Genomic DNA, 17,113 nt, shown 5'->3' on the forward strand with positions numbered 1-17,113 from the left:
CCATGGGGACTTATCCAGCTTAATGTTTTTCAAGAGCCTCAGCACAACCTCCCACTCACTCTCAAACTGCCTTGGCATATTTATATTCCAAATATGAATTGGAATATAATTGCAATTATCGTGCTGTCCTCCAAGTCCTTCTCCTCAAGTGAATACAGATGAAAAGTATTTGTTTCGTACCTCACCTACATCCTCCAACTCCAAACATAGATTCCCTCCTTTATCCTTGAGTGGTCCTAACTTTTCCTTGGTCACCCCCGTATCCCCTTAGGATTTTCATTAATCCGATTGTAGAAAGCAGTAAGAGACACTGGTCATTGACCAGGATCATGAATCTAGACTGCACCTACCTAATCAGAGCCAAGAAACAAACTACTGAAGGAACTCATTGGGTTGAACAGCATCTGTGGAGACAAAGGAATTGTTGACATTCCAAGTCAGTCCTGATGTTGTTCTGATGAACCCAAAATATCAATAATTCCTTTCCCTCCAAGGAAGCTGCTTAACCCACTGAGCAGTTTGGTTTTGCTCCAAAGTACAGCATCTGTAGCTTATTTTCCTCCTTCCTAATTAGAGTCCACTTGTCAATCCTGGCAAAGTTCAGCTCAATCAGAACAAATACATTTTTGAAGCAGATTTACATCGCTGAAAACAATCCTGTCTAATCATCAGATGGGAGTGATCCAGAAAATTAATACCCCGAGAGTGGCTTTTTTCCAGAAATAGACAACCTTTTTAAAGCAGATGCACTCTGACTTGACAGACTCAGGCGTCTGATAGTCAGAATAATAAACCCCTCTTAAGCTATTAAACTGTATTTTTAAACAACTGAATTGATCTGAATCTTTCCACTTCCATGCCTGAGTGCATTCATCCATTTAGATTAAAAATTAAAACATCTTTCCCTTAACAATTTTCTTCAATCCTCTTTGAGAACAAAAGTGTGACTGAGACTCGGTAATATTAATAGGATTTAATTGCCCTAAGGAAGATCATTTACATTCCATAGCAATTGTTTTCAATCTTTGCTCCCAAGCCAAGGTGAAAAACAGCACCAGGAATTCTCATAACGATGGAACGAGTAGGAACAATTTGTGGTTTGCAGGCTAGACGTTACCAGGCTGTATTTTAACTAATAATGAAGTTTTGTGTTCTGTGCCAGTTCAGTTTCCTCCCTGATATGATCATATAAAGTAGGTATCTGACTCATAGCTCATCCATTTTCTTTATCACCAGCACAGTGTTAGGGTGCAGCAGTAGAGTTGCTGGCTTACAGCGCCAGACACCCGGGTTCGATCCTGACCACAGGTGCTGTGTGGGCGGATTTTTACATTCTCCCCGTGACTTGCGTGGGTTTTCTACGAGATCTTCGGATAACTCCCATACTCCAAAGACGTACAGGTCTGTAGGGTAATTGGCTTGGTAAAAATGTAAAAATTGTTCCTAGTGTGTGTAGGATAGTGTTAATGTGCGGGGATCACTGGTCAGTGTGGACTCGGTGGGCCGAAGGGCTTGTTTCTGAACTAAACCAGCACTATATGGCTGTGGTATTTAACCACAGCAGAAACCTGCCAAGTGCACTACCAGCAAACCCGGCAGATGCCTTGGATCTGAGAGCACCCCAGTCACCAAGAGCACCCCAGTCACCAAGAGCACCCCAGTCACTCTCTCTTCAAGGACAAGTCTCACCTCAGTCACTCTCTCTTCAAAAAATGTAAAAATTGTCCCTAGTGGGTGTAGGATAGTGTTAATGTACGGGGATCGCTGGGCGGCACGGACTTGGAGGGCCGAAAAGGCCTGTTTCCGGCTGTATATATATGATATGATGATGATATGAAGGACAAGTCTCACCTCAGTCACTCCCTCTTCTCCACTCTCCCACCAGTCAAGAGGTACAGAAATTTGAAAACACATACCTCCAAATTCAGGGAAGGTTTCCTAGCTGTTATCAGACAACTGTACAGTCTTCTCACCAGTTCTGAGTGTGGTTCTGACCTCCCATCTACCTCATTGGAGATCTTCTAACTAAATTTAAATGGACTTTATTGGACTTTATTTTGCACTAAACATTATACCCTTTATCCCGGATCCGTACACTGTGGACGACTTGATTGTAAACATGTATAGTCTTTTCGCTGACTGATAGAACGCATATAAAGCTGTTCACTGTATCTCAGTACATTGGACAATAATAAATGGAATTAAACTAAAGATCACTGCCATCTGCAAATTCTCCTCAAGACCATAATTGTGGTGGTGTCGAAGTCACTCTTCCTTCATCATTGGGTTAAAATCCTGGAGCTTGTTTCCAGCTGCATCATGGGAGGACCTTATAATAACCAGAAACTGTTAATGAACACAGGCCCTGAACAGTAGAAATTTGCATGGTGCAACACCAGACCTCCAGACCTATTCATCTTGTTTTGCAACCTCTTACAAGACAAAACATCGCCCTTCTCTTTGGTGAAAGAGCTGGCCTGCTGTGAATTGGACACTGCTGTCAGTCAGACTTAATGCATCAGTTACGTCTTGGGCAAACGGCATGAGAAACATAACCACCTCAGCGATGTCAGGCATCAACTCTACATTTCTCTTCACAGAGGCTGCCTAACCAACTGAGTACTGACCATCCCTGGGTTATAGGTGCCCGACTTATGGTCAGTACTACATATGAACAAGTTTCCATAATATTATTACATTCCAAATTCTGAAGTACATGTCTTCATTTGTTCCTACAAGCTGCAGAAATAAAATCCTTACTCTCTCCATTATTAATACTTGCTCATTTTTATCAGTCCCATGTACCTTTGGTGGCATTCATTACAATATTGTGGAGATATGGTTACCATATCGAGTGGTTTTTTTGTGCACTTTCCAACTTTTAGAGAAAATTGACATGGTCAGCTGTTAGAAACAGAACCTGTTCGTTATCCAGGGAATTCTACAATCCTTGCATTTTTTGTTTTCAATTTGGATGTTCGGTGTCTGCAGTACTTTTCTTTTATATTAATTATGTATTAAAATTCTTGAAAGATAATGAATTATTGATTGGAATTTCATCTTTGCTGCAGATTTCCAAGAGCAGTTCCTCAGGTTGACCACACCTCACTCACCCCATGAGGGGTGTGAATGACTTACTACCTGCTCAGAACATGAAATTTGGAACTTTGCTTGGTTATCTTTGGAGATCCAGGAGTTTTTTTTCATTTTGTCAAATGATAGTTGGAACACACAATGGAGCAGACCCATAGAGCTAGATAACCATTGCCAAACATCAGTCTTTTGGCTTTGCAAACAAGCTACCCCAGGTATTTCACCACAGCCCTTCCCTGAAGTTGTGTAATTTATTCTCCTCTCCAAAGTTCTCCAATTTACTTCCATCTCTGTATTTTCCTCTTGAATTTTTTTAATCTGCTTTCTTCACCTCTTCAGGCAGGCTGCTCAAACCATTGCCCTCTTTCTTCCCAAATGCCGTCTGTGGTGGACTATGTATAGTGAAGAACAAGAGCAAGTTTCTGGAGAAGGTTTAATGCACAATGACATTCACTCAGAAATGACAAAAATAATACCGAATCCAATTGTACATCGTACTATTTTTCCTGAACTTCGAACAATTTCTTTCCTATTAAGGAATTCAAGGAAAAAAGGCAATGTTGAATGTTGGCCTATTATGGTACAGTGAACATAATAGAGTTATGTGGCATGACAAATGATCTTTCAGCCCATTTAATCTGTGCTAATCATCAAATACTAATTTATATAAATCCTACACTAATCCCATTTTGTGTCCGTCTCCCCCCCCCCCCCCCCCCCCCCCCCCCATCCCAGGGCCGTTTTTACAGCATTATTGGCCCCCGGGCAAAGCAGTGTACTGGGGCCCCTACCGTTACTCTCCCCCACCCCCCTTTCCCTACCAGCCCCCCCCCCTGTCGTGCCGGCGAAAAGCACTTACCGAAAAGCACTTAGCGATGGACTTAGGGTGCTACATTGTTGCGACAAGTACTTACAGATCGCTGTGAGAAGCACTTAGTGACCGAAAATGTTGCGAAAAAAGCACTTATTGAACCTACATTTTTAAAGTAGTATTTATTTATTGCAAGTCACTTAACATACACAGATCAGCATGGGGCCCCTATGCTCGTGGGCCCCCGGGCAAGTGCCCATCAGGCCCATGCGTTAAGACGGCCCTGCCCTCTCCTGCCATCCCACATCCCAATCAGCTCTTCCCAGAGTTTACCACTGATCTAAACACTATGACCAATTTATAGTGGCCTATTAACCTATCAACCAATACATCTTTGTAAAGCGGGACGAAACAGGAGCACCCAAATGAAACTCATGCAGTCACAGGAGAAATTGCAATCTCTACTTTCACAGCCCCAGAAGCCAAGCTTGGACCCGGGTCTATGGAGCTGTGTGGCAGCAGCTCTAATAGCTGTGCCACTGTTCTCGGCATAGATCCATGTTAGATTATTGTCTTTTCTTCAATATGAAATTAATCTGTTCCAGCTGCTGCTGAAATGGGTATCGATGCAGGAACAATGATGAATATTTCCAAAGCAGATCAATGGAGGGGATTGGATAAGTGATAAATTACAAATTGATAAATTATTTAGAGAAAGTAAGTCAATTCTTCAGTCTACCATTTGCAGTAATGCTCAGACCAGCTGTGGATGAATCTCATTCATTCCACTGATGTACGAGCCAAACTCATAGAGGTAACAGTCACTTCTGTTTTTTGGCTCCAGGAGAATGCTTCTTCACAGTAGAAGATAAGAAAGAAAACAACATAGCAGCATAAAGCCCTTTGAGACTGCTTTGCCGATCAATAAGATCAAGTGATCGTGTACCTCATCCGATCCTGCCATTTGCTGATTCCATCTGTGCCATAGACTATGAAATATTTAAATATTTAACAGCATCCACAGCCCTCTGAGGCAGCGCAATGCAAGGATTTATGAGTCCGCGTAAAATTTCTACCGTTCTCTGTTCTACAGGGTTAACCTCTTTCTCTGAAACTGTGGTCCCTGGTTCTAGATTCTTAACATCTACCCTGTCCACGTATGTTACTATCACCCTGTGTTCACAAAACTCCAAATTAACAGTTCCTCATCCCAAGAATAAATCTGGTGGACTAGCATAACACTGAATTCAACAGGTACAGACTCCAAAACTGCACACAGCCCTCCAAGTAAGGTTTCACTCAAGCCTCATACGATCTCATGAAGGTGCCCTTGCTTTTATACTCCCACATCCAAGGCCAATGTATCATTTGCCTTCTGAATTTGCTTGCTGCATGTTTACTCACAGAAACAGAACACAGAGGACCCTGTATACACCAATATTTTCTAGTCGGCCCCAATTTGAAATGTATTCTATTTTTTCTTCATCGCCCTACATCATGTGCCATCTTCCATTCTCTTGCCTGCTCCTTATACCTGCCCAGATAACCATGCAGATGCTTTGTATCCTTCTAACTTCCCTTCCCTTCTAACTTCATCAGCAACAACTTAAATATAAAGATCGAGTAAGACATCCAAGTTTGTTTGTAAATGGTGAGTAACTGAGGTTGAATATTGATCCCCATTAGAGTTAGTCAGCCTAAAAATAACTAACATGTTCCAACTCTCTGGTTTATGCACTTTAACAAATCCTTTATTTCTATACCTAGACATGTTGCACCCACCTACTTGGACCTGGCTTCATGTAACAACCTTTGTATGATAGTTTAAACCCTTTTGAAAATCCAGATACCCTACATATAATGGTTCCACATTACTGTACCTGTTTTGATAGTTCCATTCTCAAAATACAATTCTCCCTTAATGAAACCACATTAACTCAGCATATTTCTATTTTCCATTACCATGTTCCCAGTGATGAGCTCCTGGCTCTTTCTGCCAAGTGTTGCTTGCTTAACTAATCCATAGTTTCAATCCTTTTTCCTCCTCCTCCCTTAAGTAATATTGCTATATTTGCTATCTTTCAATCACAGGGAACTATTCCAAGAAAGGGAATTCTGAAGATTCATCTCTGATCTGTAAAGATTGAAAAAGAGTCAAATGGCTGTGTAGTGATTAAGTTATTGGGCTACCCATCTGAATTCTAGACCATTGGTCCAGAAGTATGATTTCAAGTCCTACTATGTCACTTGTGAATTTAAATTCAAGGAATTAAATAAATCGGAAATTTTAGGGCAGCCTCATGGCATAGCTTCTAGAGCTCCTACCTTCACAGCCTCAACAACCTGGTTTAGTTTTGACCTCCATTGCTGGCCTTGTGGAGTTTGCATGTTCCCCTTGTTGGTTTCACCCAGATGTTCCAGCTTCCTTCCACTTCCCAACGAATTATAGGTTGGTAGGATAATTGATCACGGTAAATTGCCTCTAATGCATAGGTGAAGGAGTGGAGTGAGGAGAATGCGAGGAGAACAAAATGGGATTAGGTAATATAAGTGTAAACAGGTCAGCACTGATTCACAGAGTCAAATGGACTGAGTGGCAAGGACACTGATTATTGCAATGGTTCTTTGGATCCATGGACCCGAGGTGAAGGATATGGAACAACTGTTTAGCAACCAACTGTCACAGGTCCATTCATGCCATTTCTTTGAGCTGCATGAGGTAGATTTCCTCATCTTCTGCATGTCTACTTGTTTGGACCACTGGTTGAGATCCTGACACAGGATTACCCAGACAAAACAGGCATGCTTCCTCACATTGAATGGTTAGTAATTGGATGATCTTTAGGGGGCCGTTTGGGATGAGGAATCAGTTCTGACATTGACGCAGATCTCAGTGAAGATTTGGGAACACTCAGATAGTTGGACATTCTGCTGAGACTCTGTCAATGGAACAACTTTGAAATGGAGAAATGGTAGTGTAGTTTAATCTAAGCATCCCACTCAACATAATTTGAGTAAATTCTGTCATTAGCTCGGATTCCTGACTATAAATGTTACTGCTAAGTACAGACAATATGCCAAAACGTCAATTTTATTGCCAGTTACAAGTACTGAAACATAAATCTAAATGTACATACTTGTATGATCTTGCAACCTCATTACGAATGCCAAGGATGAAAAGGTGATCAATCTTATACCCGCCAATGGTATCAGTGTTATGCATCATGGAGAATGTTATCTGACCAAAGAACCTAGCTAGGCTTTCCTCCTTTTAGGTTTCTTTATGCAATAATTTTGCTCCCTTCTCCACCTCCCACTCCCTTCTGGCCATCTGCATTACAATACCATCTGAAAATTCATAGCTTTTAAATACTCACAGAACAAGTAGATTTTACTAGTCCTCTGAAACTGTGCTCGTTAAAGCCCCACCTCCCAAGTTGCATTCACTGAGATCTGTAACTTCAATTACAACTTCACTCTTGCCATGACTGCTTTGACCATAAAGGTAAGCATCATTGTTACCCTCAGCTTCCCTTCTCAGAACCAATCCAAGCTACTGCTTCTAATTTCTGCTACATCTTGCAGTTTACTACGATATTAGGAAATCTCTCCTAAACTCCAAACTCCTGCTACATTAAGAAGTGTCTCCTCAACCCCAAATGCATGAACAGAAGGCTTCATTTAATTTCGGTTAGCTGAAAGGAGCTGATATAAGGGACTGTAATTGTTTGCATTGAAGGCTTCCCAAAAGTTCAGACATTAATAGACAGCCTCATGGAAACAAACCTTTCTGGTCGCCCCCTGCAGGAGCACCTTGTGGATGACCTGGAGGATATCCATTGACTTGCTGGGAATAAACTCCCATCTTCCAACTAAGCATTGCAACCTCAATTCATTCAATACCAGCACTCAATTGAAGTGGAAGTGTTGCTTGCATTGTGGGAAATAGAGCAGATTTAGAGATTGCAACAGTGAAACCCAGTGTTGACAGTTGCAGTGGAGAAGGCATTTTGGAATTGTCATTCTCAGTTCCAGTGCTTCTTTACAACTCTGTTCTATGACTATCACATTTGAAGACATTAATTATTATGCAACATTCATGTGTTCAACATACGGGTGTCAGAGCTTATGGGGAGAGGCAGGAGAATGGGGTTAAGAGGGAGAGATAAATCAGCCATGATTGCATGGCGGAGTAGACTTGATGGGCCGAATGGCCTAATTCTACTCCTATCACTTATGACCTTATGAACAATCCCAAAAATGTAAAAGTGATCCACAGAGCAGTGTTCACAGAAGTAAAAATAGAAGAGAGGTTTCTTATCGAAGACGTTGGATGAACTCAGCAGATATTGAAGTCGATCTCATGTTAGGACAGAAGAACAAAAGAATTAAGATGAAATGTACGCCATCCTAGGTGAATTCATCAAGATTTTGTCTGGTCTTCTAGCACTAATTCCATATCCCATATCTAGCACTAATTCCATATCCCATATCTAGCACTAATTCCATATCCCTGCATTCCTTAATGTATGGTATGGTATGAACCCAATGACTGAGCTTCCACAGCCCTCTGGTGCAGACTATTCCAAACATTCATCATCCTTTATACAGAGACCTCGGGCTTTAGCATCCTGAGCAGGAGGAAGCCAAACACCCTCTCTGCAGCCAACCCGTCAAGCTGTTTAAGTATTCTGTAAGTTTCAATGAGGCTTCCTATCATTCTTCTGGGTTGTTGAGAATACATGACTACCTTCATTCAATCTTTCATGTGGCAAACCCACTATTTCCAAAACCTGTCATGTAAGTCTGTGCTGTCCTCCCACTAAGGCACTAAAAGATGCCTTTTTGAGGAATGAGATGTCCTCATTCTTCAGGAAAAGAGGCTTCCCCTCTTCCATTATAGATGAGGCTCTCACTAGGGCCTCTTCTACATCCCCCCATTCGTAACAAGGACAGAATCCCCCTCGTTCTCACCTTCCACCCCACCAGCCAGTGTATCCAACAAATCATCCGCCAACATTTCCGTCACCTACAACGGAACCCCACTACTGGCCACATCTTCCCATCCCCTCCCCTTTCTGCGTTCCACAGAGACCGTTCCCTCCGTAACTCCCTGGTCCACTCGTCCCTTCCTACCCAAACCACCCCATCCCCGGGCACTTTCCCCTGCAACCGCAGGAGATGCAACATCTGTCCCTTTACCTCCCCCCCTCAACTCCATCCATGGACCCAAACAGTCTTTCCAGGTGAGACAGAGGTTCACCTGCACCTCCTCTAACCTCATCTATTGTATCCGCTGCTCTAGATGTCAACTTCTTTACATCGGCGAAACCAAACGCAGGCTCGGCGATCGTTTCGCTCAACACCTTCGCTCAGTCCACCTTAATCAACCTGATCTCCCGGTGGCTGAGCACTTCAACTCCCCCTCCCACTCCCAGTCTGACCTTTCTGTCATGTGCCTCCTCCAGGCCCACCGGAAATTGGAGGAACAGCATCTCATATTTCACTTGGGCAGCTTGCAGCCCAGCGGTATGAACATTGACTTCTCCAACTTTAGATAGTTCCTCTGTCCCTCTCTTCCCCTCCCCCTTCCCAGTTCTCCCTCTATCTTCCTGTCTCCACCTATATCCTTCCTTTGTCCCGCCCCCCTGACATCAATCTGAAGAAGGGTCTCGACCCAAAACGTCGCCCATTCCTTCTTTCCTGAGATGCTGCCTGACCTGCTGAGTTACTCCAGCATTTTGTGGAATAAATATCTTCGATTTGTACCAGCATCTGCAGTTATTTTCTTACACTTTTTTGAGGCAAGGCAATTTTAGACCAAAATTCTACGTCCAAATGTGGTCTCATCAAGGCCCTAGAACACTGTGGGAAGCTGGAGAAGAAATTACAGGCTGAGATATCCGAATCATCACTAGGCACGGCTGAGATGCCAGAAGACTGAAGGGAGGCTAATGCTGTAGATTTATTTAAGAAGTAATTAGAAGGGTTGGTGAGGGCAAAGTCATGGACATTGTCTATGTGAATTTCAGCAGGGTTTTTATGGGCTGGTAAGCTTGGTAGACTGTTCTATGTCACATGGAATCCAAGAAGAGCTAGCCAACTAGATAGGGAATTGGCTTCATGGGAGGAAGCAGAGGGTGATGGTGGAAGGTTGTTTTTTTCGACTGGAGGCCTGTGGTTCATGGTGTGCCTCGGATCGGTGCTGTGCCCATTGCTGCTTGAGGTTTACATCAACGATTTGGATGAGAAGGCATAATTTGTAAGTTTGCAGTTGACATTAAAGTGGGCGATATTGTAGATAGTGAAGAATGTTATCAAAAATCACAACAAGATCCTGATCAGTTGGGCGTGGGCTGAGGATTGGTTAATGGAGTTTAATGTAGATGGGTGTGAGGTTTTGCAGTTTGGGAAGTCAAATCAGGGCAGGACCTTCACAGTGAATAAAAGGCCCTAGGAAACTTTGGGGTCTAGAGGGGTCTAGGATCAAGATAATGGAGGGGACACAGGACAGAAAGGTCAGTATGGGAATGGGCAGGGTTAGCAACCGGGAGGCCCTGGCTAACTGAGCGTATTAAGAATTTTATGTAACTGTGTACACAGATACTAATGGGCTAAAGATGTATCAGATATATTGCAATGTGTGCACTGATTTAATGTTGCGTTGAAGTCATTGGGCATCTGTGATTTAAAACGTGCTCTTCTATAAATTATTCAGTATTGCAATCTTGATATCTCAGTTCTTGCCATGAAGATCTATGAACATGACTGATACTTAGTTTTGATATAATGCCAAAATTTAAAAGTGACATTCTGCGTCCAATTAAGTAAAAAACAATTTTGTATATCCACGACTTGTAAACGATTATACATTCATGGAGGTAATTCATTATTTCGAAAGAAAAGTGACTCTAATATTCACAGTTTAATTGTTTATTCAATATAAAGAACTAATTCATGTAAAGTTAAGATAGTTCTGCAGATTTCATTTGCCGTGTTTGAACAAATGTCAGAGATAATATAATTAAGCAAATAAAACATTTTTAAGAAAACATTTTTTTAGTTTGGCATAATCTCGCCAGATGATAAACGCAATATGTCTACTGCAACATTTAGACAAAAATTATCCAACTGCCACAATGATAAATGGAACAGAATGTGTTAGAAAATGAAACGCTTCAGAACTGTCTTCCAACCATATCTGGTGATCAATTCTATTCTTAATTACTGTCTACTTCTTTACGAAGTTGCAAAGTAGGCAGAAATTCAATTTCTTCCAAGAATTTTCTATATGGATGTCAAGATCCTGCTTAAAACTATACTTGGAATTCATAATACAGCATGTGGATATGGGGTTTTACTGGAAATTTCGGAAACACAATGAAGATAATGTAAGGTTTATTACAGTCAGTGGGGTAATCTCCCTGAACCATGATCATGAAGTGAAGAATGTCAATGTGACCACAATCACCACTCAATGACTGTTGAAAGTGATGCTGTAATTCTTCTCTGTTTGGGAAGTATTTAAATTAAGGATTGGTCGTGGCAATGGGAAGGTGTCTAAATGGGGCAGAGCATGAAGAAATTTCACAGTAAATAAGTGACAGCCTCAAACTTTGTACTGGCTACTAATAAATCTTATTTTTTCAGTACAGAATGCTTTTCATGTGTTATCATTTTGTAGGTGTGCCTTGATTTGGCACAACAGAGTGGCGGGTAGACCCAAGTAATTCATACATGGTGCCATGGTTAAAAGGACAGAAGGCTGTTGAGGCCAAGTCAATGGATATTTTTAAGGCAGAGATAGATGGATTCATAATTAGTATAGATGACGGGGGTTATGGGGAGAAGGTAGGTCACCCATGATTGAATGGCAGAGTAGACTTGTGGGGCTGAATGGCCTAATTCTGCCCCTATCACTTATGATCATGAAATGCGGTTGATTGTATATCAGCCAAAAAATATTTTTTCAAAGTGGCTCCCACCAACTATGACTATAATTTTTGTGACAAGGGCAATACAAGGAAGTAATAACCAAAATACAATGCCAGTGATTATTTCTGTTTGCTTTACACATAACAATATTTGGTTTAATACATCTTTTCCATATTCCTTTTAATCTGTTTCCATATATTCATAGTCGTACAGTTGTACAGCAGAAACAGGCTCCCCATCCTGACTCATCCATATCGTCCAAAATGCCTATTAGCGCTAATATCATCCTGCATGTGGTCCATTTTCCTCCATTCATGTGTACCTATCTGTATCTGTATCTGTGTACCTATCTAAATGCTTCTCAAATTCTATTGAATATACCTGTGTCTACTATCCCCTCTGGCAGCTTGTTCCAAATATCCATCACAGTATGTGTGGAACACTTGCCCTCTGATCTCCTTTACATCTTTTCCCTCTTACCTTAAACTTATGTCCTCTAGTTTTAGCCTCCCTACCCTCAGAAAAAGACTGTAACTATTTATCCTTTCCAACCCTCTCATTATTTTATAAACCTTGAGAAGGTTACCTCTCTGCTTCCTGTGTTCCAGAAAGACAATCCCAGCCTATATAATCTCTCCGTGTAAGTAAAAATCTCCATTCTAGACAACATCCCGGTGCAGACCTTTTGCACTTATTCTAGCACAACTGCATCCTTTCTATAGCCGGTAACCAGAACTGCACACAATATTCCAAATGTGGTCTTACCAGTGTCTTGTGAAGCTGCAACATGATGTCCTAACTCTTCTACTTGCTAACCTTTTTCACTACCCTATCCACCCATGTCACCATTTTTAGAGAGCTATGAACTGGCACACCCAGGGCAATAGACAATAGACAATAGGTGCAGAAGGAGGCCATTTGACCCTTCGAGCACCGCCATTCAATGTGATCATGGTTGATCATTCTCAATCAGTACCCCGTTCCTGCCTTCTCCCCATACCCCCTGACTCCACTATCCTTAAGAGCTCTATCTAGCTCTCTCTTGAATGCATTTAGAGAATTGGCCTCCACTGCCTTCTGAGACAGAGAATTCCACAGATTCACAAGTCTCTGACTGAAAAAGTTTTTCCTCATCTCAGTTCTAAATGGCCTACCCCTTATTTTTAAACTGTGGCCCCTTGTTCTGGATTCCCCCAACATTGGAAACATGTTTCCTGCCTCTAACGTGTCCAACCCCTTAATAATCTTATACGTTTCGATAAGGTCTCCTCTCAACCTTCTACATTCCCTGTCAACATTTCAGTATGTCCCTGGCATTTACTGTGTATGTTCTGCCAGTATTAGACAAACCAAAATGTACTTCCATACACTTGTCTGGATTAAATGCCATCTGCCACCCAGTGGGAGAGGCAATTGCGTGGCAGATGGCATTTAATCCAGACAATTTTCAAGCAGAGATTTGGACAATCTGCCCAATTTGTTAATTGATCTATGTGTTAGTGTTTCATTAGGCACCTATCCTCACTATCTATAACTCCCCGGATCTTTGTGTTATCAAATCTGAGACATTCTCATCTATGTTATTTATATATAATACAAACAATAAAGGCCCCATCATCAATGTCTGCAGTGTACCACTCATTACAGTCATCCATTTCTGAAATACAGAGTGAGCTCACCGCTCCAGAATTCCAGAGAAATCTTTTATTGTCCCGCAATCGATTCTCCTACATCATGCAAATTCGAATTTGAAAAGTTTGTTTCTTTTTCCCAGTTATTACAAGATCTTGTAATAGTCTTCAAAATTTTGAAGCTTGTTTCCATTGACAAGGATGGCAAGACAGCTAATAGAGGACCAAAATCTAAGATATTCACAATGAAGAGGAAGTTACAATGAAACCATTTTTGCAAGTAATTGGATACCAATTCTGAGTTATTTTCCAAAGTCTATTGTTGGAACAGAGTATCCAAAATTTTAAAGAAAGAAATAAAGGATTGAATTTATTTAGCACCTTTCATGTGATGTGCATGTTATTCCCAATGTTTTTTTTACAGTCACTGGAATACTCTTGAATGTGGTGTCTATTGTAGGAAATTTGTATGCAGTATGACCTCGGAAACAGAAAGTGATGAGGGTCAAATATGTTATTTTGTAAATGAAACATTTACTCTGTTTCTCTTCCCACAGATGTGGTGAGTATCCGACTTGGTGAGTATTTTATGTCCAACGTTTTATGTTTATTTTATTGTATTTATATTGTTTGTTCAGGGAATTAAACTGATCAGAACATCTGGGATAACTTCATGCCCTTCTTCAAATTGGTATAATGGAAACTCTCAGGAGCTCGAGTTTAATATCTCCTACATATAATTGTACCTCTGACAGCACAGCACTCAGTAGTGTTGGTCTGGATTCTAATTGATTTACAATGGAAAATATTGAAAAGTAAGAGCCAGTTGTAACGATTTATGCAGAATATATGTGCAATTCATGGACTCTAAAATTCTTTGGCAAATGAAGATGTTTAAAGCCAATGCTTAATTAAAAATTATAAAATCAATCCTAAAATAGTACTTAGGCCAACATAGATCTCAGTCCACTTGCTTTGAAATCTTCTGGAGTAGGGCTACACCTGGAATTTTCTTCACAGATTGACCTCTCTGCTCCGATTTACACAGTGTAAAGGCACTAAGTAACATTATGGACAGTTATGGAGGGTGGCAGGGGGGGGGGGGGGGGGGGGGGGGGGGGGGGGGGTGGGGGGGGGGGGGGAGGGGGGGGGGAGCTATGCATGAGTTGCAGAGGTTGTAAGAAAAGTGTTCATTGTAAAGTAATGAGGCATGGCAATGCATCCATTTATCTATTGGATGCATTGCCAATGATTCATCTGTGGGATTGGATACATCATTAAAAGATAATTTATTTATATTTTGTACAAAAGATTATTGTGATCAAATGGTGAAGGACACATTATAAATTGATTACTCACCTTCATGGCTGGACTACCGAGCCAGAAATAGTATCTTGGTTTAGTTTATTGTCACGGTTACCAAGATACAGTGAAAAGCTTTTTCGTTGCATGCGACCCAGACAGCAGAAAGACAATACATGGTTACAATCGATCAATTTACAGTATATAGATACCAAGTATCTTGTAAAATGGTATCATGAGTCACTGATGTACTTTGTGGCAGATAAACCCTTCCAGAAAATTCTAGTCCATGAATGGAGTTAGATCCTCAATAATTACCTCAGCGGCTCATCAACAACTTTGTCTGTTCTCTTTATTTCCTTTGATCAATGCCAGCTTTTGACAAGCTCTTGCAATCAGAGATCGGCCGCTTGTGTTGATCTTATGTTTTCTGCAACTAGCCCTGATTGCTTCACAACGTCTGAAAAATTCTGATGTCTCAATTAACTGAACACCATTCGAAACCTCACACAACTAAGATGTCCATACATCAGAAGAAAAACAATTTCTTGTCTCACTGCAGCCTAGCCATTTTTCACTTCTAAATATTTTTAATTGCGGCATTGGATGCCTGCTGCCATAGCTCAGCATCAATATTTTTATCTCACTGCATAGACTTTGGCACATAAATATTTATAGACACTTCACTATAGGACCAAGGTAGTGCTGCATCTTTCAAAGGAGATGTTAAACTGGATCACCGTCTTCACTCATTATTTCAAAGCAAAGCATGAAACTTAGTCTTGAAATATGCTCATTGTCTCGCTGTTTGTTCATTGGAGTTTCTTCAGTGCAAATTGATTGGTATTTTGCTACTGAACAACAATGGGTTTGTTTCAAAGGTGCTTCAATGGCTGTAAAGTTCTTTGAGATGTCCTTATGTTGTGAAAAGCGCAGTGTAAATACTCAATCATTTGCCACCTAAACAAAGATTATAATAAATTAAACAGATTGAACAAAAATGAATCACTTTAACAGAATGTTAATCCAGCAGTTAAAAACTCGAGGGTGCGCATTTCAGCAGATTTGTGACAACACCAGGTGATTACATTACAGAGCAACTATCTCTGGAGGGAACACAGCCATATAATTTCATTCATTTAATTGGCAAAATAGGAAAATCCCCTTTTAATTTAAGAGCTAGAGGTTCATCAATCATACAAAACACCCAAGACCTAATTAGGGACAAGGCAAGCATTCATGGGGAATTTTCTATCTTTATAATGGGTCAAAACTGTGCCTGATGTAAAGAGGAGAGTGTTCTCCATATATCCCTGAACACATTTGATGAAACCCCTCAACGAGGACAATCAATAATCTCTCACTGTCTCTGGAATTCTCTGCTTGTTACAACAGCCAGCCATAAACGGTGCAGCCATGGTGGAGCACTGTTGCTCTGATTCATGCTCCCTCATACTGTAACAAAAAACAAACAGCTGGAGGAACTCAACGAGCCAGGCAGCATCTGTGGAGGGAAATGGACAATTGGCTTTTAAGATGAAGGGTCCCAACCTAAAACATTTACTGTCCATTCCCTTCCAGAGAAGCTGCCTGGACCCGTTGAGTTCCTCCAGCAGTTTGCTTCAGCTCCAGATACCGACATCTGCAGTCTCTTGGGTCTCTCCTACTGCAGCTCACTTCTGCCAGAGCAAGACCGTGAAGTGACTTTCCATAATTATGTTACGTTAATGGTGTGTTTTCAAGGCAGTAAGTGAACTGCAATTTGGCCTCGTGGGGTGAATAGCTTTTATACTCTCAGATCCTTTTATAACATGAGTGAAGTTGCACCAAGCTCATCACCAAACTCCACCAGCTAGGCCTTAGCTCGTCATTATGTGACTGGATCCTGGACTTCCTGCTGGAACGACCGCAGGCAGTGAGAATGGGCCCGCACCTGTCCTCCACTATCACCCTGAGTACCGGCACACCACAGGGCTGTGTTCTGAGCCCCATGCTCTACTCCCTCTTCACACACGACTGTGTTCCTGCATTCGACACCAACACCATTGTCAAGTTTGCAGATGACACAACGGTGATCGGGCTGATCACCAACGGGGATGAAACAAACTATAGAGCGGAGGTGCAGAACCTGGCGGACTGGTGCTCGGATAACAACCTGTCCCTAAATACCACCAAGACCAAGGAGCTAATCATCAACTTCCGTAGGTCACATAACGGGGAATATGCCCCGATCTCTATCAACGGGGTCAGTGTGGAGAGAGTGTCCAGCTTCAAGTTTCTGGGCACTCACATTTCGGAGGACCTAACATGGTCCAATAACACTGCTGCGCTGGTCAAGAAG

Source organism: Rhinoraja longicauda, chromosome 26 (assembly GCF_053455715.1).
Source record: "Rhinoraja longicauda isolate Sanriku21f chromosome 26, sRhiLon1.1, whole genome shotgun sequence".
Classification (NCBI taxonomy): domain Eukaryota; kingdom Metazoa; phylum Chordata; class Chondrichthyes; order Rajiformes; family Arhynchobatidae; genus Rhinoraja; species Rhinoraja longicauda.